Genomic DNA, 22,928 nt, shown 5'->3' on the forward strand with positions numbered 1-22,928 from the left:
ATCAGACAAATCTTCACCCTCATAGAGGCTTTCAATGTATTCTTTCCACCTATCTGCTCTCTCCTCTGCATTTAACAGTGGAATTCCCGTTGCACTCTTAATGTTACCACCGTTGCTTTTAATGTCACCAAAGGTTGTTTTGACTTTCCTGTATGCTGAGTCTGTCCTTCCGACAATCATATCTTTTTCGATGTCTTCACATTTTTCCTGCAGCCATTTCGTCTTAGCTTCCCTGCACTTCCTATTTATTTCATTCCTCAGCGACTTGTATTTCTGTATTCCTGATTTTCCCGGAACATGTTTGTACCTCCTCCTTTCATCAATCAACTGAAGTATTTCTTCTGTTACCCATGGTTTCTTCGCAGCTACCTTCTTTGTACCTATGTTTTCCTTCCCAACTTCTGTGATGGCCCTTTTTAGAGATGTCCGTTCCTCTTCAACTGTACTGCCTACTGCGCTATTCATAATTGCTGTATCTATAGCGTTAGAGAACTTCAAACGTATCTCGTCATTCCTTAGTACTTCCGTATCCCACTTCTTTGCGTATTGATTCTTCCTGACTAATGTCTTGAACTTCAGCCTACTCTTCATTACTACTATATTGTAATCTGAGTCTATATCTGCTCCTGGGTACGCCTTACAATGCAGTATCTGATTTCGGAATCTCTGTCTGACCATGATGTAATCTAATTGAAATCTTCCCGTATCTCCCGGCCTTTTCCAAGTATACCTCCTCCTCTTGTGATTCTTGAACAGGGTATTCGCTATTACTAGCTGAAACTTGTTACAGAACTCAATTAGTCTTTCTCCTCTTTCATTCCTTGTCCCAAGCCCATATTCTCCTGTAACCTTTTATTCTACTCCTTCCCCTACAACTGCATTCCAGTCGCCCATGACTATTAGATTTTCGTCCCCCTTTACATACTGCATTACCCTTTCAATATCCTCATACACTTTCTCTATCTGTTCATCTTCAGCCTGCGACGTCGGCATGTATACCTGAACTATCGTTGTCGGTGTTGGTCTGCTGTCGATTCTGATTAGAACAACCCGGTCACTGAACTGTTCACAGTAACACACCCTCTGCCCTACCTTCCTATTCATAACGAATCCTACATCTGTTATATTTTCTGCTGCTGTTGATATTACCCGATACTCATCTGACCAGAAATCCTTGTCTTCCTTCCACTTCACTTCACTGACCCCTACTATATCTAGATTGAGCCTTTGCATTTCCCTTTTCAGATTTTCTAGTTTCCCTACCACGTTCAAGCTTCTGACATTCCACGCCCCGACTCGTAGAACGTTATCCTTTCGTTGATTATTCAATCTTTTTCTCATGGTAACCTCCCCCTTGGCAGTCCCCTCCCGGAGATCCGAATGGGGGACTATTCTGGAATCTTTTGCCAATGGAGAGATCATGACACTACTTCAATTACAGGACACATGTCCTGTGGATACACGTCACATGTCTTTAATGCAGTGGTTTCCATTGCCTTCTGCATCCTCATGTCGTTGATCATTGCTGATTCTTCCGCCTTTAGGTGCAATTTCCCACCCCTAGGACAAGAGAGTGACCTGAACCTCTATCCACTCCTCCGCCCTCTTTGACAAGGCCGTTGGCACAATGAGGCTGACTTCTCATGCCGGAAGTCTTCGGCCGCCAATGCTGATTATTTACCAAAATTTAGGCAGTGGCGGAGATCGAACCCGGGACCGAAGACGTTTTGATTATGAATCAAAGACGCTACCCCTAGACCCCCTAGACCACGGGGTCCATGCAAACATAGCCCATACGATTATGGTGCCACCACAAGCTTGCACAGTGCCTAGTTGACAACGTGGGTCCATGGCTTCATGGGTACTGTGCCACACTAGAACCTTACTATCAGCTCTTACCAACCGAAATCGGGAATCATCTGACCAGGCCACGGTTTACCTGTTATCTGGTGTCCAACCGATATCATCACAAGCCCAGGAGAGCTGCTGCAGGCAATGTCGTGCTGTTAGCAAAGGCCCTTGCACAGGTCGTATGCTGCCAGAGTCCATTAACGCCAAAATTCGCCGCACTGTCGTAACGTATACGTTCGTTGTACGTAACACACCGATTTCTACAGTTATTTCACGCAGTGTTGCTTTTCTGTTAGCACTGACAATTCTATACAAACGCAGCTGTTCTCGTTCGATAAGTGAAAGCCGTCGGCCACTGCGTTGTCTGTGGTGAGAGGCAATGCCCGAAATTTGGTATTCTCGGCACACTCTTGATACTGTGGATCTCGGAATACTGAATTCCCCAACGATTCCCGAAATGCAATGTCCCATGTGTCTAGCTCCAAGCACCAACCCGCTTTCGAAGTCTATTAACTCCCGTCGTGGGGCATAATCACGTCGGACACTTTTCACATGAACCACTTGGGCATAAATGACGGCACCACCAATGCACTGTTCTTTTATTCCTCGTGTATTGTGAAGTAAATTGTTCCATCCCAGTTATCCGTTGCGTGTCATAAAAATAAAACATTTTTGATTACTGGGCCAGACGATTTCTAGAACCCATATTAATTTTGATGGGCATGCCGGGCCGTGAAGGTGACGGAGGCGGTCACGAATAAAAGCTTTAGCGATCAAAGAGGTCAGGATATTTGCCCTAGATAACCAGGAGCGTATTCACACGAAGATGTTTAGCGAAAAGAGCTAGTAGAGGAACTATTTCCCCTCACCCCCCTCCCGTCCCTTTTATCTTAATGTATTCTGGTAGAACGGTGGCGCCGGCCGCGGTGGTCTAGCGGTTCTAGGCGCTCAGTCCGGAACCGCGCGACTGCTACGGTCGCAGGTTCGAATCCTGCCTCGGGCATGGATGTGTGTGATGTCCTTAGGTTAGTTAGGTTTAAGTAATTCTAAGTTCTAGGGGACTGATGACCACAGATGTTAAGTCCCATAGTGCTCAGAGCCATTTGAACCATTTTTAGGACGGTGGCTTAAATCCACGAAAATCGCTTAAAGTCAATACCAGGAACGTCCTTTGAATGGACCCTGCCAATTTTCTTCCGCGTCCTTCCATTCTAGGCCGTGCTTCGTCTCTAACGACCTCATCGTTGACGGGACGTTAATCTGCAGTCTTCCTTTACTTTTGTCACTGAGCCTTGTAGGTAAAGGATAAGATTCCACAATCTTTTAGCTACAAAGTACTACGTTTCAACATAATCTCCGTTCAATGCGATTGCCTTACGCCACATTATTGGGAGGGCCTGTTTGCCCGCATGGTACTACTGTACTGGTCGACTTCGGAGGCAACGTCTTGCTGCATGCACGTACTGTTTCTCGCGGAGTGCATCCCTCATTGGGCCAAATTGATGGAAGTCGGAACATGCAACGCCCAGGCTGTAGGCGTGGATGAGGGAGAACAGTCCAATGGTGTTTCGTTAGCTCCTCCTTGATGAGCAGACTTGCGTGAGGCCTTGTCATGGAGAAGTACTTTTGCATTTTTGTGGCTACGAAAGTGCTGAAGTCGTTCCTTCAATTTCCTGAGGGTTTTAAAATAATTTAAGAGTTGATCGTTGCGCAGTGAGGGAGGTCATCAAACAGAATCAGAATTCAGAGTCCCAGAAGACCGTCGCCATGCCCTTACCGGCTGAGGGTGCGGCTTTGAACTTTTTCTTTGGAGGAGAGATGGTAGGGCACCACTTAACGGATTGACGTTTTGTCGCCTGCGACAACGCTGGGAAAAAAAGGCACAAGCTATTCCTCATAGATGGTCGTTTGTTGTGTTAGGTGCGAGGAACACGCCGACACACACTGTAGAGTACACCAACCTGCTGGAGGGGCTTGCCTGCACTACCAACAGTGCACGTTGTGCAGTGAGGTTTCTTTATTGTGATCCATCGCTCACCTCGAGTGAGAGTATCCGCACATTCCTACGTTGCAGGAGTCACTGCTGTGTGCAGTACGCGGGAGATCGGTCAGGTTTGCGCGACCTTGTTGAGTGATGACTGTGGTGACTGGCCAACGACTCACCGTGCTATTGTTCTCAGCTAGCTAGATATTCTGCAAGCACCTATGAATGTCTGATATGCTCTGATTTTTCACCAAAATATAGTCAAACATAGCACACTGGATGGAACACATTTACATTTAGAGGCTACGTATGGTGCTAACAACTATCGGAACTTGAAACTATAGGGTTTGAAGCGGGCGTAGTTCACGATGTCCCACAACAAATTCCGTATTTTCTCTGCTGGAACTATCTGAGAAAAAAACGTGTTGCATTACTTACTGAACACCCCTCGTACTTATAGGTAGGCTCATTTTGCCAAGTTCTTTGTAAAGTTGGTAGAGCACTTGCCCGCGAAAGGCAAAGGTCCCGAGTTCGAGTGTCGGTCCGGCACACAGTTTTAATCTGCCAGGAAGTTTCATATGAGAGCACACTCCGCTGCAGAGTGAAAATCTCATTCTGGAAACATTCCCCAGGCTGTGGCTAAGCCATGTCTCCGCAATATCCTTTCTTTCAGGAGTGCTAGTTCTGCAGGGTTCGCAGGAGAGCTTCTGTAAAGTTTGGAAGGTAGGAGACGAGGTACTGGCAGAAGTAAAGCTGTGGGGACAGGGCGTGAGTCGTGCTTTGGTAGCTCAGTTGTAGAGCACTTGTCCGCGAAAGGCAAAGGTCCCGAGTTCGAGTCTCGGTCCGGCACACAGTTTTAATCTGCCAGGAAGTTTTACTCACTTTTGTAATCACTGAAATAAGTTTTAGTTCTTCGACATCCATCATAGTAGATAGTGAGATTGCACTCACATATAGTAACAATAATAATATTAACAATAATAAAAAAATAATCTCAGCGTGTTGCTATAATATAGGTGTATCTTAGTACACGTCTAATCAACGATTACATATTAATTTCGGGTATAATGCCATCTCGCTTGAAGTTTTGGATGTAAGATGTGTTCATCTATCTTTTGGTTGAGAACCTGCTGTGACCTGGGAAACTAATACATAACCGTCAGTTAGATGTGTACTTAAGTGCATAAGGTTATAAAACTTGAAACGTCGGAATCGATCATGAATTAAAACTTACAACAATATACCAGAGGACTTCCTGTTCTGGGCTCATAGGTAGCACTCCGCGCCTAGTACACGTCCACCGCGGCGCTCGGGGGCCACAGCACAGTGGCGACACCTGAGGATGGGCTTATGACAGCCCGAAACCGGTCGTGATAATAAAAGAAATTTACAACTGAAGCGGTACTTTCAACCTCTGGTATAATGCTCAGTTGCGGATGTTCTTCCAACAGGATTGTTTATTATAACACTATACCAGCAGCCTATGGCTATTTCATTATTGGTACTAGCCTTTTCACTCGTTCATGCATTCGATGCACATATTAAATACACCTCCTCCTCACCTCTGCGGCTACCTTTTCTCCATCTGACCACCTCATCCTCCCCCCTCTATTTGTCTGTCTCCACCTCCTGACTTTCCCTGTCTATTTATTTCCTCCTCTCACTCTTTTTGTCCATTTCTTCCATCAACTCTCTTTCACCATATCTTCCTCCCTCCTCCCTCTGACCATATGCTCCCCTCTCTCTCTATCCTCCTCCACAACCCCCTCTTCCTTTTCCAGCTGCCCACCACTGCACCTACAAATTCCACCTGCCTCATGCATCTGCCATTCCTCCCCTCTCTCTGTCTATTTCCTTCTCCCCCTCTTCCTGTCGACCCCCTCCTCTACCGAATAATGCTTATCGCTATATGTAATCCCCGCAGTAAAATACAAGAAAGTAAGCCAATACTACCCCAGCACAACACACTTGCAATTAAGAACAGCCTCCATCTCAGGGCCTCTGAAATGTAGGCTGCCCTGTAAGCAGGTTGATTTGGCAGGCCACACAGCATGCCTGTCGTTCAGGTTAGTCTGTACGCTAGGGGTGGAAAAAAAAACACGTTTTGCCCCATATCTCCACTCTTATTGAAAGGAGGAGGTTGCTGATTCTCGTGAGGCCCGCTGTTTCTACGATAAATCTGGTTTAAATCGATCGAGGTGTTTGGGATGAGATCCTGGACATACACACATACCTATACACCTTTCTTGCCAGCCACTATGTATCGACCACAGGTTGTCATTCGAGAAGTCCCTTTTTTTGTTATCAGTCTTCTGACGGGTTTAATGCTGCCTCCTGTACTTTCCTGTGCTAACCTCTTCATCTCAGACTAGCACCTGCAACCAATGTCCTCAATTATTTGCTGGATGTATTCCAATCTCTGTCTTCCTCTACAGTTTTTGCCTTCTACAGCTCCCTCTAGTTCCAAGGAAGTCATTCCCTGATGTCTTAACAGTTCCTGTCATCCTGTCCCTTCTCCTTATCAGTGTTTTCCACGTGTTCCTTTCCTCACAATTCTGCGTGGAACCTTCTCATTCCTTACCTTATCAGTCCATATAATTTTCAACATTCGTCTGTAGCACCACATCTCAAAAGCTTCGGTTCTCTTCTGTTCCGGTTTTCCCACAGTCCATGTTTCACTAACATGCAATGCTGTACTCCAGACGTACATTCTCAGAAATTTCTTCCTCAAATTAAGGCCGATATTTGATATTAGTAGAATTCTCTTGGCCAGGAATGCCCTTTGTGCCATTGCCAGTCTCCTTTTAATGTCCTTGCTCCGTCGGTCACTCGCTATTTTACTGCCTAAGTAGCAGAATTCCTTAACTTCATCTACTTCGTGACCATCGATCCTGATACTAAGTTTCTCGCTGTTCTCTTTTCTGCTACTTCTCATTACCTTCGTGTTTCTTCGATTTACTCTCAATCCATACTCTGTACTCATTAGACTGTCCATTCCGTTCAGCAGTTCATGTAATTCTTCTACACTTTCACTCAAGATAGCCATGTCATCAGCGAATCGTGTCATTGATATCCTTTCACCTTGTATTTTAATTCCACTCCTGAACCTTTCTTTTATTTCCATCATTGCTTCCTCGACGTACAGATTGAAGAGTAGGGCGAAAGGCTTGTCTTACACCCTTCTTAATACGAGCACTTCGTTCTTGATCGTCCACTCTTATTATTCCCTCTTGGTTGTTGTACATATTGTATATGACCCGTCTCTCCCTATAGCTTACCCCTACTTTTTTCAGAATCTCGAACAGCTTGCACCATTTTATATTGTTGAACGCTTTTTCCATGTCGACAAATTCTATGAAAGTGTCTTGATTTTTCTTTAGCCTGTTTCCATTATTAGCCGTAACGTCAGAATTGCCTCTCTCGTCCCTTTACTTTTCCTAAAGCCAAACTGATCGTCACCTAGCGCATTCTCAATTTTCTTTTCCATTCTTCTGTATATTATTCTTGTAAGCAGCTTCGATGTGTGAGCTGTTAAGCTGATTGTGCGATAATTCTCGCACTTGTCAGCTCTTGCCGTCTTCGGAACTGTGTGGATGATGCTTTTCAGAAAGTCAGATGGTATGTCGCCAGACTCATATATTCTACACACCAACGTGAATAGTCGTTTTGTTGCCACTTCCCCCAATGATTTTAGAAATTCTGATGGAATGTTATCTATCCCTTCTGCTTATTTGACCGTAAGTCCCCCAAAGCTCTTTTAAATTCCGATTCTAATACTGGATCCCCTATATCTTCTAAATCGACTCCTGTTTCTTCTTCTATCACATCAGACAAATCTTCACCCTCATAGAGGCTTTCAATGTATTCTTTCCACCTATCTGCTCTCTCCTCTGCATTTAACAGTGGGATTCCCGTTGCACTCTTAATGTTACCACCGTTGCTTTTAATGTCACCAAAGGTTGTTTTGACTTTCCTGTATGCTGAGTCTGTCCTTCCGACAATCATATCTTTTTCGATGTCTTCACATTTTTCCTGCAGCCATTTCGTCTTAGCTTCCCTGCACTTCCTATTTATTTCATTCCTCAGCGACTTGTATTTCTGTATTCCTGATTTTCCCGGAACATGTTTGTACCTCCTCCTTTCATCAATCAACTGAAGTATTTCTTCTGTTACCCATGGTTTCTTCGCAGCTACCTTCTTTGTACCTATGTTTTCCTTCCCAACTTCTGTGATGGCCCTTTTTAGAGATGTCCATTTCTTTTATTAACTGTACTGCCTACTGAACTACTCCTTATTGCTGTATCCATAGGCTTAGATAACTTCAAGCGTATCTCTTAATTCCTTAGTACTTCTGTATCCCAATTCTTTGCGTACTGATTCTTCCTGGCTAATGTCTTAAACTTCAGCCTACTCTTCATCACTACTATGTTGTAATCTGAGTCTATATCTGCTCCTGGGTACGCCTTACAATCCAGTATGTGATTTCGAGGAGGGGGAGGAGATTAGTGTTTAAGGCCCCGTCGACAACGAGGTCATTAGAGACGGAGCGCAAGTTCGGGTGAGGGAAGGATGGGGGAGGAAATCGGCCGTGCCCTTTCAAAGGAACCATCCCGGCATTTGCCTGAAGCGTTTTAGGGAAATCACGGAAAACCTAAATCAGGATGGCCGGAGACGGGATTGAACCGTCGTCCTCCCAAATGCGAGTCCAGTGTGCTAACCACTGCGCCACCTCGCTCGGTGTGATTTCGGGATCTCTGTCTGACCATGTTGTGATCTGAGTCTTTATCTTCTCCTTGTTACGCCTTACAATCCAGTATTTCATTTCGGAATCTCTGTCTGACCATCTAACTGAAATCTTCCCGTATCACCGGGCCTTTTCCAAGTATACCTCCTCCTCTTGTGATTCCTGAACAGAGTATTCGCTATTACTAGCTGAAGTTTATTACAGAACTCAATTAATTTTTCCCCCTTCTCATTCCTTATCGCAAGCCCATATTCTCCTGTAACTTTTTATTCTACTCCTTCCTCTACAACTGCATTCCGGTCCGCCATGACTATTAGATTTTCATCTCGCTTTATATACTGTATTATCCTTTCAATATCCTCACACACTTTCTCTGTCTTTTCATCTTCAGATTGCGACGTCGTCATTTATACCTGAACTATCGTTGTCGGTGCTGGTTTGCTGTCGATTCTGATAAGAATAACCCTATCACTGAACTGTTCGCAGTAACACACTCTCTACCCTACCTTCCTATTCATAACGAATCCTACTCCCGTTATACCATTTTCTGCTGCTGTTGATCTTACCCTATACTCATCTGACCAGAAATCCTCATCTTCTTTCCACTTCCCTTCACTGACCCCCTACTATATCTAGATTGAGCCTTTGCATTTCCTTTTTCAGTTCAAGCTTCTGACATTCCACGCCCCGACTCGTAAAATATTATTATTTCGTTGATTATTCAATCTTTTTCTCATGGTAACCTCCCCCTTGGCAGCCCCGCCTGGAGATCGGAATGGGGGATTATTCCGGAATCTTTTGCTAAAGGAGAGATTATTATGACTCTTCTTCAATTACAGGCCACATGTCCTGTGGATACACGTTATGTGTCTTTAATGCAGTGGTTTCCATTGCCTTCTGCATTCTTCCGCCTTCAGGGGCAGTTTCCCACCCCTAAGACAAGGGAGTGCCCTGAACCTCTGTCCGCTCCTCCGCTGTCTTTGACAAGGCTGTTGGCAGAATGAGGGTGACTGCTTATGCCGGAAGTCTTCGGCCGCCAATGGTTCAAATGGCTCTGAGCACTATGGGACAACTGCTGAGGTCATCAGTCCCCCAGAACTTAGAACTACTTAAACCTAACTAACCTAAGGATATCACACACATCCATGCCCGAGGCAGGATTCGAACCTGCGACTGTAGCGGTCGCGCGGTTCGAGACTGTAGCACCTAGAACCGATCGGCCTCGCCGGCCGGAGGCCGCCAATGCTTCTTATTAATGAAAATTTAAGAAGCGGCGCGATTCAAACCCGGGACCGAAGACGTTTCGATTATGAATCAAAGATTCTACCCCGAAGACTACACGTGCTTCAGGCTTAACTGAAGTAAACGCCTACTTGGAAGCCTAACCTATGTTTCTGATACAGTTGCTAGAATGAGGTCACCGTGCCACCTACGTAACAGAGAAACATAAAGCTGAGCAGTGAGACACTGTGAGCGCCGGAGCCCTGCGGGCGCTAACGACGCCGGCGTCTTCGGAGCGTGAAGCGCGCCTGCCGCCCCGCCGCCCCGCCGCCCCGCCGCCCCGCCGCCCCGCCGCCCCGCCGCCCCGCGCCGGCCACATGGCGCCCGCTGCCGCCGCCCACGGTGTCCGGTGTGTCTGCGGGCGCGTGCGCCGCTGCCTGCTGCCTGCTGCCGGCCGCCTGCCCGGGGCTTCTTCCCCCGCCTACGCCGCTGCGCGTGTCCGCCCGCGACGCTTGGCCGGCCACGCGGAAAATGCAGAAGCGCCGGGGGCTAGGGTTGCGCATCCCGCAGCCGGCCTTATCTTCCGCCCTGACACAAATCCAGCTGTCGCGTGCCACGTAACGCGGCTCACTGCGCATGCGCCGAGCGGCAACAGACGCGCCAAACCGGTGCGCTAGCTGTCGGCAGTGATCGTCCAACTCCGAAACGCTGGTGCTAGCTATACAGATCACGCCGACTTCTACCTCAAATTTATTGGTTAGGGTGTCACGTCGTTTTCATTACAATGTCTGCATGTGGAAGTTAATAGCTTGAGTGACATGGCCCATTGGTGAAGAGTTACTTTCGTCCGTCTCTCGGAGCTGCCGTAGCGCTCCGCGAAATCACTCTCGGCGACCGCTGCCAGAATGAACGCACCGTTCCGATGTGCGACTTGTGAAACAAATATCGCGAAGCACTGTTCCACGGATTTAATCGTAAACGTTTACTGGCAGGTCCGGATTAATTCTCTGTTCTACTATACTATAAAGTGACTCTAAACAAGGGTCGCCAGCCACAGGGAGAGTGTTAAGCTTCTTACAACTCCAAAGATGGTACTGAAAAGCACTGAAACTCCCTGATTGCTCCTAGGAAGATATGTTGTCCGATCACTAGAGTGGAATGTGTTCACCCAACTAGCTACTAGGAGTCCCATTGAAATTCACGACTACAACAGAACAACACACAGTTGAAAGTTAATAGGGAAGTGTGACACAAAAACACCGTTCTCAAACTGCCACGGAACAAATATACGAGGGCCGTTCAGTAACAAACAAAACGTTGCTTTTAATTTCGGTTGAAAAAATGCGGAATTTGTTGTGGGACATTGTGGAATATTCCAATTCCAGCAGGCTATGGTTTCATGAAGTGAGGATATATGGCGTCACTAAACGTAGCCTTCAAAATACCGTCTGCTTTGGATGTGCGCTCAAAGCAGAGACCCGGCACAGAGTTTCTATTGGCGGTAACCCAGAGCATCGAAGATATTCATAGACGCTTGCAGAATGTCTACGGAGACCTGGCAGTGAACAAAATCACTGTGAGTCATTGGACGAGACGTCTTTCATCATCACAACAAGGTTGCACAATCCTGTCCCATATCACGTGTGCCGGCCGGCCGCTTACAGCTGTGACTCCTCCAATGTTGGAATGCGTGGACACTCTCAAGGTGATCGACGGATCACAATCAAACAACTCCCCGCAAAACTGGACGTTTCTGTTGGTAGTGCTGCACACTCGTCCAGCAGTTGACGTACTCAATGGTGTGTATTCGCTGTGTTCCTCGCCGCCTAACAGAAGACCATAAAGAGCAACGAAAGACCATCTGTGCGGAGTTGTTTGCGCACAAGCAGTACGTGGCTGATGGGGAGGTTACTGAAGCAGCAAGACGCTGGCTATGACGTCGACTGCCGGCCGCGGTGGCGGAGCGGTTCTATGCACTTCAGTCCGGAACCACGCGGCTGCTACGGTCGCAGGTTCGAATCCTGCCTCGAGCATGGACGTGTGTGATGTCCTTAGGTTAGTTAGGTTTAAGTAATTCTAAGTTTAGGGGACTGATGACCTCAGCTGTTAAGTCCCATAGTTCTTAGAGCCATTTGAACCATTTTTTTATGACGTCGACTGCTTGAGTGGTACTATGCAGGCATACAGGCCGTCCCAGTAAGGTGGCGTAAGGCAATCGCGCTGAACGGAGATTATGTCGAAAAATAGGGAATTGTACAAAAACGAGTGGGGAATAATATGGTATACTGGAATCCTGAATAAAACCAACCTTCTTTCAGAAAAAATTGTCTTGCATTACTTATTGAACGCTTGTCGTAATTTATTGTATTCTACTAAACCTCGTCAAGTCCGTCTCCTTTATTAAAACGCTACCATCCAGTTAGCTGATTGGCTTCGCGCTCCGCCTACCAACCACGTACAAGCTCACTTAAAGGAAACACTCGCCTAGAAACACCAACACCAGAAAGTAGAATCCAAAATCCGCACAGGGAACGCATTTTCGGAATCTCCCAGTCTGAGAATAACTCGATTGACCGTGAAGTGTCACTTTCTTCCAACTTCCGAAATGCACTGGAAAAACAACACCTTAGGTCCAGAGGCCACATCACTTGAGCTGCTGACCGACTCCTCGACTTCGCGATTTCCAAAAGCGCTCCACGAAATTATTTAGCCGCGCGGGATTAGCCGAGCGGTCTGGGCGCTGCAGTCATGGACTGTGCGGCTAGTCCCGGCGGAGGTTCGAGTCCTCCCTCGGGCTTGGGTGTGTGTGTTTGCCTTTAGGATAATTTAGGTTAAGTAGTGTGTAAGCTTAGGGACTGATGACCTTAGCAGTTAAGCCCCATAAGATTTAACACACATTTGAACATTTTTGAAATTATTTGACATATAGGCTTTCACCTACTCAGTATCAGGAAATGGCTCTGAGCACTATGGGACTTAACATCTGAGGTCACCAGTACCCTAGACTTAGAACTACTTAAACCTAACTAACCTAAGGACATCACGACACACCCATGGCCGAGGCAGGATTCGAACCTGCAACCGTAGTAGCAGTGCGGTTCCGGACTGAAGCGCCTAGAACCGCTCAGCCACAACGGCCGGCTCAGAATCAGGAGCAGAATACATTCACTTTCGCTGTTCAATTTCAGCTCGTGCTTACAGCCCTTCTGTAAACTGCTGCTTCAAGGCAGAGCATAAAGAAATTTTATTGCCGAGGATGTCGACAAATACCAGTCGACACAGCGAAAGTACTCGACCTTAATATCTACCTATCACCTTTGACCACCACCCATTAAGGAGGATTAGGAATAGATTGGCCCACCATCTTCAGGCCGGACAAACGCTACATGCAAGCGAATACGGGACGTGGCTGCCATTGCGTCCAGAACTAGCATACAGTCGCCGGTCCAGAAATGGTACTCGTATGTTACAGTGGTTCGGGCACTGGAGTTGTGTGTGGGAGGATGGTAGTGCAAATCTTAGTCCGGCCATCCAACCACTGCCACACGTCTGCTAAATCGTCTAAGGAAGATGCTGGGCAGATTCCTTTCAATACGACAAGTCTAACTTTCTTCCCCATACTGCTCCAAAATCAGGTTGTTCTTCGTCTGTAATTACAATGAACCATGACCTCCCTTCAGGATAAATCATTTGTCCTCAAATCGGCTTAATATGGAGTATGTACGAATTTCAACATTTTACAGTAATTTCTACAATCTGAATGAAATCTACACAAGCTTCAGCGGTTCAAACTTTTGACGTTATTTCGACTCAGTACTCTCCTGCCATTGTTAGATGTTAACTACTGGCTGTCATGAGCTTGAAAATACTAACATCATTTAGCCCTTCGACTGGTAATGACGTTACTCGTACCTAGTTCAAGTCTTCCCTTCATGAACATAAATTAAAAAATCGTTGAACTCCACGAAACGAAATGAAATACGACAATAACTCATGCACAGATGGTACCTTACCAACAGTTTGTTACGTGGCACTGCGAAACGAATTGTACCGCTGACCGTGGGTAACGCTTGCTATGTGTGTGATGGCCCTGCGCCAGTGCATTCATAATGTCGGTGAGCGCGCGCGCGCGTGTGTGTGTGTGTGTGTGTGTGTCTGACGCTCTCATACGATAACACACGATGCACAACGTCTCCCCTTGTCGTGGATTTCACTCACCGGTATGGCTTGTGCCGAAAATACGGGTCAATCCCCAGATTCTGCTGCTCGAAGAAATTTTCATCTGCAAAATATCGTCATCCATGGGAAAATATGTTATATTGTAAATTTTTGTCCAAATGCCCTACCTTAAATTGTTCGAGATGGTCTATTTCCTTGATCGTGGTGTGTCAATTACATGGTGATGCTGAATTCGAGAAGTGCTGGCACCTGGTTCCTTATTTCTATTCTCCCACCGTCAAAAACACAAACATAAACACTACACTCTTCAGACATTCATCATAGGCATCTGTAATGAACAGCTGTAATTAAATAAAAATTACTTTGAAATCGAAAAGAAATAGATTGGGTTTTAATATCTGTCGACGACGACGTCATTACAGACAAAATAGAAGCTCAGGTAGGCTAACAGTGGGGAAAGAAATCGTTCATGTCCGTTACAAAGTAGCCATCCCAGTATTCGCCTTAATCGTTTAAGGAAAACCACAGTTAATGTATGTCAAGATGACTTCCCTAACGTTGATCGGTACTCAGGAAAGAAAGGTGACAATATGTGAGACTTCATGCTGTTAGTCACAATCTGAGTCACGCAGACAAGAATACCATACTACTGAAAAATTAGTTACCAAATATGAGGCCAGAACTAATTTCTCATCACTTACGGCAGGAGAAACTGAAGTGCCACAACACCATATGATGCAAGTAACTGTTGAACCCTTATCATATTTTGCTGTCTTCCCGTCTGCTTTCAGACAAACATTGTCTGTTGCTGCCAAGCAAGTCATTCAAATTACTCAAGTAGCCTACTGACCTCAAATGGATTTCTGTTTGTTCGTAACCTGTCACTTACGCTTTCTATAATACGCTGGAAGTGAGTTTTTCATTCAGCATTTGGCTGTCACATAAACTTGTGAAAAGCGAGAAACATACACAGTGAAAAAGTGACGTCCACCTTCAATTCATATACCACGCCAATGTTGTTTTCTTTTCTGTTCTATAGGAGCCGTATTACCAGATACCTATAGGATTGTCGTTACCCGTACTGCTTTTCATGCCTACAACTCCAAATTTCTTGTCACAAAATCGCAGCAACAACATGGTGTATTACTGCTGTGTAGGAACACAGAATTACCGTTAAAGTATTCAGGTCGAAACCGGGTTTAGCTCGCATCACCTGTAAAATCATTCACTGTTTCGGTAATCAACGTAAATTACAGTTGCAGCAAGACACAGTGTCCAATGCACTATGGCGTTTGGCACCTGCTGGTTGCAATCATAATTTCACATCAGAGTCGAAAAACGTGAGTCTCATATTCCTCGCTCGGTTAAAAATTTAAATTTCAAATGTGGGTGACACGAAGAGGCTCCTTCCCACGAACCTAAGCTGTTAACTCATCTGCTTAAATACAGTTATTGAAGCTCGCCTGATTATACGAGGAGCAGTTGGACGGAAGTGTGTGTGCGTGTATCTCTTGTCGTAAACTTGGTCTCAAGCAAGATGCTAATGATGCAGAACTGCCCCCGGCTGTGCTATACAGCCGTTATTTCTCGAACGTCAAACATATAACTCAGATAGTATTCTGGGGGACCATACAGTGGAATCAATGACGCACATGCCGCTCCTCGTAATAACGTATTACCTCACGGCCGGTAGTACACCTGCCGAACAGGCTCTGCAGGAAGTCCAGTGAAAGTTCGCGCGCCTCGGCACGTTGCGCCGGGTGGAGACTTCAACGCTCGCGTGGAACAGGAACCTGTCAACCGGCGACGCGATCCCGCAGTGGCATCTACTAAATAAGCTTGTGAGATAACTTTAATAGTGTCCCTTCTTGAAAGCCCAACTAGGATACTGACTTTAGAAAATTAGCTTCTCAAGTAACCTTTTTCATCTATCAATCTCTCCAAACGTTACTTGAAGTTCATGTTTATATTGTGATAAGGGAAACAGCTTTGCGTTAAAAAATATTTTTAAGTTATTACGTCGATAACACATTTTGTGAATAAGAAGTTCATTACAGTCCTTGATTTCAGGACTTCGCGTATCAATAGTGAGAATACCGAAATCTCCCGGAAACAATCCGCAATCTTCTAAACGTTGCCGCTTTATCAACTTCAGAGTTCAACATCTACGGCATTATTGCCCTGTTGCGTCCTGCATTGAATCTGTATCTCTGTTAAGCAACCAGCAGCGGCTTCGAAAGAATGAGATTGTGAAATTCTGTTCGTCCTCTGTAACTCATACCGAAAGCCATGACTATGATAGGTAGCACAATTATCGACACACTGGAGTCACATTTTCAAGTAGTAAAGTTCAAATGCACCGTACAGCCATCCGTATTTAAGTGTCCCACGATTTTCCAAAATGAGGAATACACCCGGATAGCAAACAATGACTTCATCGTCGACAGACCCTAAAATTCCTCTCTTCCTTTGAATGGTGTTAGCCCGTACAGTCAGGTGCATATATTTACCTTTAGTTTTTTTAGTACAGCGAAAACAAAACGCTTGTATGACACGTAATTAGGGGTGGGAGCGGGGGAAGGGAAACGATTTAATGAATAGAGTTCACAATTCGAATGTTGCGAACTTACACGTGATAAAACTATGGATATTATCCTCTATAACATGGCGCCAGTGCACGTATATTTTCCAACATCAGAAATTAGAATTAGACCAAGTGTATGGATAGGTTAATAATGGTTCAAATGGCTCTGAGCACTATGGGACTTAACTTCTGAGGTCATCAGTTCCCTAGAACTTACAACTACTTGAACCTAACCAAGCTAAGGACATCACACACATCCATGCCCGAAGCAGGATTCGAACCTGCGACCGTAGCGGTCACGCGGTTCCAGACTGTAGCGCCTAGAACCGCTCGGCCACCACGGCCGGCGATAGGTTAATAACTACATTTATAATATTTCTTCACTAATCATATAGACGACAACGTACAGTGAGAAAAAAATTAAAGACAAATTATAAATTTCAGTTAAATAAAAGATTTGAGAAGTCTTTTGCTTTTTCTGAAAGGGTTTGCCAAGTAAATATTTCATTAGTTTTCAATCAAAAATCTCGTCGTCCTGTTCTTCGTCATAAGTTTTAAAACCATTGACATTAATTTAAACACACTTCTGTAGTATGACATGCAACACTTTCAGTTCTCAATTTTTTTCGTTGTAAGGACCGGAAAAAAAGAAAAAGAATCATCCATGTATGAAAATGACTGCAAATCTTGTAACGTAGCCAGAAGCGCACAGTGCAAGACGCTTTCGTCAGTCTAATAAGAAGTCGTACACATAGAGAAACCGCTGATTTCATCCTCACCGATTGCGAATTGGAAGTGAAAAGCGACGGTCACATATCATCTATGAGGAAACAGCCTCAAACTCCCTACATAGAGGAACTCAAATGCCAAGCAAGGCAGAGTTGTTAACAGAGGGAGTTCCAGCGACTGCGGCCTCGGATGGACGAGCCTACAGCACATACTTGGTAAGTGAGAAGTCACTTAACCCTGTGCACTAAAGAGAATTTGCGAAGTTTGCCTGTATGTGCCATGGGCTACGGTTATTGGTTTCCACCGCCCATATATTTACATGTACCTATGTCTATATGTCACCTACATTGTAACAAGTATTTGAACCTAATGGGTTCGATTAGAACAACAGACTCTGGCACCTCCATCGTTTGTGGTCTGTAGTACAATGCATTACTACGTATAAACCATTCGTAACTAATTTATATGCCATTATGGCTATTTTTTCTGGTAACTGATTGGAGAATCCAGTAAGCATCACCTGTGTTCTTATAGAAACCAGTTTCTACGCTCTTCCGCATGTTCGTTGCAAATACCTGCCAAAAGCAGGCCAGTAAGCCAAACCAGAGTCTCATTTCTTCTGCCATCCCCTCATCTACCTCGCTAGCCTAACGTCCGAGTCATTCTGTACTATCTTCCGCCACAGGTCGCTATTTCACTCCTGTAGGCAGCCATTCGTGTACCAAGGAGCGGATGACCAAAGATCCCGCTTCACCTCTGATATGAGTCTGAGGTTCTAAAGTAAGTATGTTGCTAACTGCATCGGATTAGAGACTGTATTCCATTTCCCTTCAATTTGTTTTTGCATGTTTGTCCTAATTATGCTAGAGAGAAGCGAAACTTCTCAGTCATGGAGAATAGTAGATTCATTTTGTTGAAACAAGCTACTTTCAGTCTTCATTTTACATCTGTCTTATCTCTCTTGTCTTGAGTGATTTTATTTTCGAGACAACCTTTTTCCTTCTTGTTTTCTACTGCATTTTTGCGCATTTTGATTTTCACACGTTTTATTCGTCATTTCATTTGCTATTTTCGTGCTTTTTAATCTGAATCCTGCGCTAAGTGAGCATTATCTGCTATTAAATGTAATAGTTCGTCTAAGTTATCGTTACTTCTAGATAAGCGTAATATTATCAAATCTTGTATATCTGTCCTTGTTCTTTTATTCCCGTTCTGGAGCAGTCTTCATCGGCTCTTCAACATGTTTATTGATACTGAGCTTGTACACTTTACAACAGGCGCTTCTCCTGTCTCATCTCTTATATCTGTTGTTCTCACATGGTTTTCATTGCATTATGCCTCTTTACTTAATACTCTACCGAAAATCGCTAGTACGTCATTTCACTCCACTCAGCTATGTTGGAAATTTGCAGTCTGTTACTCATATATTAAAGTGTAATATTTTTACTCACTGTAATCGAATAAAATAGATACCAAATAGTTTTTTATACTGAAAAAGAAGATTGAGAAAAAAATCATAATTTTTAACATGTTTCAACTTCATAGTATCGCTCACAGACCGTTCCTGTGAAGCATTTAGGTATACTGCACATTTTTGCGGTCTCTTGAAATAACTGATTAAAGTCTTATTCACCCAAGATCTGCATATTTTTTAAATGAATGATATTTTACTCTCCCAGATACTGAGTTTATATACTAAGATGGTATCTGTGTGTCTGAGCAGGACTCTGAGGTTTTTATTCACTGAGCTTCTAGTAATTATACCATAGAGGCCTATAACGCCCCTGTCGAAAATCGTAATATCTGTGAGCACACCTTATACCATTTGGCATAAAAACATACTCCTTATACGCGTCCCTAAATTGAGCGATAAGTTGTTGTAGATTTGGCTTATAATACCATAATTCCTCTAATACAATTATAGCAGCAGAGTAATTAATCTTGTTTCCATAAAATGTTATTGCTAAATCATCGATGCGTTGTTGAGTGGTAGGAACAAGGAAGGCGAGGCGTAGGTCGTCCGGATAGTTTCTTATATGGTCCCAGTTGCCATAGAACAATTCCAACGCAGCTCTTTACAGTGAAATGAACACCATTAGCTGCTTACAGGGGTTGACATACGTCAACGGGGACAGATGAAAATGTGTGCCCCCACCGGGACTCGAATCAGGGATCTGCTGCTTACATGGCAGACGCTCTAACCATCTGAGCCACCGAGGACACAGATGGTAACGCGACTACAGGGATTTATCTCTGCCACGCCTCCCGCGAAACCCACTTCTCAGCGTAGAAACAGTGCCCGAACTCTTACTGGAATCGGCAACGCGCCGCGAGTAATGAGTATAATGGGCGGAGGCACTACGAATGTAGTGCGGGACAATACGTTGAGAATGTGGGTTTCGCGGGAGGCGTGCCAGACATAAATCCCTGCAGTCGCGCTATCCTTTGTGTCCTCGGTGGCTCAGATGGATAGAGCGTCTGCCATGTAAGCAGGAGATCCCGGGTTCGAGTCCCGGTTGGGGCACACATTTTCATCTGTCCCCGTTGACGTATGTCAACCCCTGTAAGCAGCTAATGGTGTACATTTCATTCGATGCGTTGTTGAATGGTAGGAACAAGGAAGGCGAGGCGTAGGTCGTCCGGATAGTTTCTTATATGGCCCCAGTTGCCATAGAAAAATTCCAACGCAGCTCTTTACAGTGAAATGAACACCATTCGCTGCTTACAGGCACACATTTTCATCTGTCCCCGTTGACGTATGTCAACCCCTGTAAGCAGCTAATGGTGTACATTTCATTGTAACTGAGTTTATGTTGGAAGCACAACATCCTACGCAGGTTTAGCAAAGTCGAAGACAAACTGAATGTTCATTGGTATTACCTGTTAAATAAAGACTATAATTTCAAGCAAAGCGGTCGACTAAACTAGATGTCTGCTCGATCTTCAAATTAAAATTTAAAAAATAAATAAAACTGAGAAAAAAAGTTCGTAATTACAATTGGGAATAAGGACTGGTACGGTCCGCGCAATAGTTAATGAAACAGTGACATTTCTTGTGATTCATTTTGCTACATGGAATTTTTGGGCATTCATCTACATCTACATACATGCTCCGCAATCCACCATACGGTGCGTGGCGGAGGGTACCTCATACCACAACTAGCATCTTCTCTCCTTGTTCCACTCCACACTTCAGCTGTATTTACTCTTGTTAATAATAAATGTTTGACGTATTCCAGATAGTTGTCGTTATTTGTGCTGTTCATCTGTTCAATGTAACCCAGATTCGATTCCCGGTGCATCCTCAGATTTTTCTGAAGTACGGAGGCCTGATACGGGATCCACTCAGCCTCGTGAAGCCAAATGAGGAACGGCTGGAATACAGAATCAGGATTCATCTACTGCCAATAAATGGCTGGAGGGATTATCGGTATGTCGATCACGAGTCCCACGATTATAGATGGCTCCTCGTACTGCCTTGCAGGCAGCAGACGGTCATTTGGAACAGATGTAATGCCTAACGCCAGAAAGTTTACTTTTACGTTTCTGTACTGAAATCGACGATACACCATATATGTAAGCAGCAAAAATAAAGACAACTGTTTGGAATAATTGAAACACATACGAGGTGTGATCAAAAAGTAACGGGAATTTTCATCATCATCAGCTTTGCGTCCTTCAAAACGATCGCCCTCAGATATAATGCATTTGCACCAGCGCTTCTTCCAATCTTGGAAGCACTTCTGGAACTTCATGGTTCTCTTCAGCCTCAGAAATAGAAGGAAGTCGCAGGGGACCATGTCCCGCTTATACAGGGGCTGAGGCAACATAATGGTTCTTTTGCCAAAAACTCACGAATAAACACTGAGGTGTGAGTGGAAGCAATTTCCACTGGCAGTTTTGCCACAATTGTTGTTGTTTTCTTAGGATTGTTTCTCGCAGTCGGCGCATAGCCTACAGGTTATATGCCTTATTGAACGTACAACCATAAAGCAGGAAACGATGATGCACTATCCCACCATCTAAGAAAACGGTCAGAAAAACTATCTCATCGTTCTTGGCTCTTGAGGCAGTCTCCATATGGATGGTAAAGCCTTGGTTTCGAAGTCATATCCGTATACCCATGTCTCGTCATCCGTTACAATCTCCTGTAGAAGTTCTGGGTCGTTGTCGACTTCATTCAGTAATTCCTGAGAAATGTCTACGCGACTTCGTTTCTGGTAGAAATTCAACAATTCTGGAACAGACTTTGCTGCTACGTGTTTCAAGCCCAAAACATCCGATAAACTGCTTGGCGTAAACCAAAGGATATGCCGACATTATCAGCAACACCACTGATGGTGATCTGGCGATTTTCAGAACCATTTTCTTTTACGTCTACGAAATTGTCCTCAGTAACTGATGTGCTAGGGCGCCCAGGGCTGTCATCTTCAACACCGTCTCCTTGATTCCCTTTGAAACGTTTATATCACTCGTAAACTCTTGTCTTACTCCATAGTAGACTCGCCTAAAGCCACAGTCAACATTTCGAATCCGGTGCTTAACTTTACTCCATTTTTCAATCAAAATTTAATGTAAATTATTTGATCCATCTTTTTCGTAAGTAAAAATCCGCCGAGCACTCGAAAACATCTAACATTCTGCGTGGTTTCTGTTTGTTCTAAGTCGTGTCTCCACTACCACTTTCGCGCAACGATGCTCTGAGCGTGTTTTTTAGGGAATTGACTAGTTTGAACCTGGGACCTGTTGCTGGTAAGGAGACGCCAGACCACACATGACATGTAGAGCTCAGAAGAGTTCAGTGAGACTAGTGATGATATAACCAAATACTTAATGATTTCAGCGTCAGCTCCACTGCACTCCCTGTAAAAGAATCTTAATACTAACTAAATTTAGTGGAAGGGGTTCAAGGCTTTCCTATTTTTGTTAGCTGGTAAAATAACGTCGAAAAAGCAGTTAAGTTTACCATTGGAAATTTTATTCTACTCACAAAACATTGTTTATAAATTGCACTATTGATAAAAGGAAATGTTTTAATACAGGATGATAAAAACCAACTGCGTTCAACAAAAATGTGAACGAATATTCCCTGAATGGGTTTCCAAGTTCTACAATGGATCGAAGGATGACCTATGCCATATCACGCTAAAACTTGCAGCTGGTGTGGCCCTTTTAGTGTTATCGTAAGATCTATACTGTTCTTCTGGAGGGCTCTATCTTTTAACATGGGCTGGGGGGTGGTCCTGTCGGTTACTTTTCGTGGTGGTGCAATGTTTTTAACGTTTGCAACGTAACAGAGACGCGAAAAAGTCTCACGCTAAAACTTGCGGCTGGTGTGGCCCTTTTTGTGTTATCGTAAGATCTATACTGTTCTTCTGGAGGGCTCTAGCTTTTAACATGGGCTGGGGGGGGGTTGGTCCTAGCGGTTAGCTGGCAACGTGGGTGGCCGTCCCTTATCGTAGGACGTTGTAGCTTAACACTGTTCTGCTCTCGGCTTCTGTTCTCGTTTCTCCCCTCGGAACTTCAAAAATGGCTCTGAGCACTATGGGACTCAACTTCTGAGGTCATTAGTCCCCTAGAACTTAGAACTAGTTAAACCTAACTAACCTAAGGACATCACAAACATCCATGCCCGA

Source organism: Schistocerca nitens, chromosome 6 (assembly GCF_023898315.1).
Source record: "Schistocerca nitens isolate TAMUIC-IGC-003100 chromosome 6, iqSchNite1.1, whole genome shotgun sequence".
Classification (NCBI taxonomy): domain Eukaryota; kingdom Metazoa; phylum Arthropoda; class Insecta; order Orthoptera; family Acrididae; genus Schistocerca; species Schistocerca nitens.